The sequence below is a fragment of the Sinocyclocheilus rhinocerous genome, unplaced genomic scaffold (genome assembly GCF_001515625.1).
Source record: "Sinocyclocheilus rhinocerous isolate Xijiao unplaced genomic scaffold, SAMN03320098_v1.1 scaffold514, whole genome shotgun sequence".
Lineage (NCBI taxonomy): Eukaryota > Metazoa > Chordata > Actinopteri > Cypriniformes > Cyprinidae > Sinocyclocheilus > Sinocyclocheilus rhinocerous.
In genome coordinates, this window is record NW_015658605.1 from 95,418 (window position 1) to 96,582 (window position 1,165).

The window sequence follows — 1,165 nt, forward strand, 5'->3', positions numbered from 1 at the left end:
ATCCTAGGTGTATATGACTTTCTTCTTTCAGACGAATCCAGTCGTAGTTATATTAAAAATTGTCCTGGCTATTCCAAGCTCTATCATTGCAGTCAGCGGGTGTTGCAGTTGAACAGTCCACAAGTCGTCAAATAAAGCTCGCGCATTCATAATAAAACATGCTTCACACGGCTCCGGGGGATGAATAAAGGCCTTCTGTAGTGAATCCATGAGTTTTTGTAAGAAAAATATCCATATTTCAAATGTAATAAACACTTTTCTCTCACTTCCGCTGACTGTCATACACTGAAGCCGTGCCGGCGGATGATGTAAGACGCGCGGCGTTGCGTGATTAGTGATGAACACGGAGAACAAAACAAAACGCTGGTCACGAATTATAAGTACAAACCGAAGATTTGCAAAGAAAAATCTCAGAGGATTTCGATATAAACCAAGAGGAGACTGGTTTTCCTTTGCTAAAGTAAGGACTGAGAGACTTTGGAGCTGCTTGATGTTTATAAGGTGTGTGTGTACAGTACAGTGTAGAGTCTACACTAGTGGGGACTTAAACCTGAATACACACCAACTCATGGGATTAAACAAACTCGCGAGACTAGCATATCTCATAGGCGCGCGCGCTGCGCATACGTCATACGCCTTCCGCCGGAACGGATCCGCGTATAATAGATACCGGAAGTGAGAGAAAAGTATTTATTACGTTTGAAATATGGATATTTTTCTTTCAAAAACTCATGGCTGTGTAATCTTAGTATGACTTATTTTGATTTTAATTGTGTTTCTGTTCTTGTTTAGAAACCACACACACTCCTATATTCACAAGATGGAGGCTACATGCTTCTGTGAAACTTCAATGCAGCAGAATTGTTTTCTGAACTCTTCCCCAGATCAGTATCTTGACACAATCCTGTCTCTGAGCTCTACAAGGCCTTTCTTTTGACCTCAGGGCTTGTTTTTTGCTCTGATATGGATTTTCAGCTGTTCGACCTTTTATTGAGAGGTGTGTTTAACATAGCAGTTCAAAGGGTTAGTTCACCCAAAAATGAAAATTAGCTTGTGTTTTACTCACCCTCGAAGCATCCTAGGTGTATATGACTTTCTTCTTTCAGACGAATCCAGTCGGAGTTATATTAAAAATTGTCCTGGCTATTCCAAGCTCTATCATTGC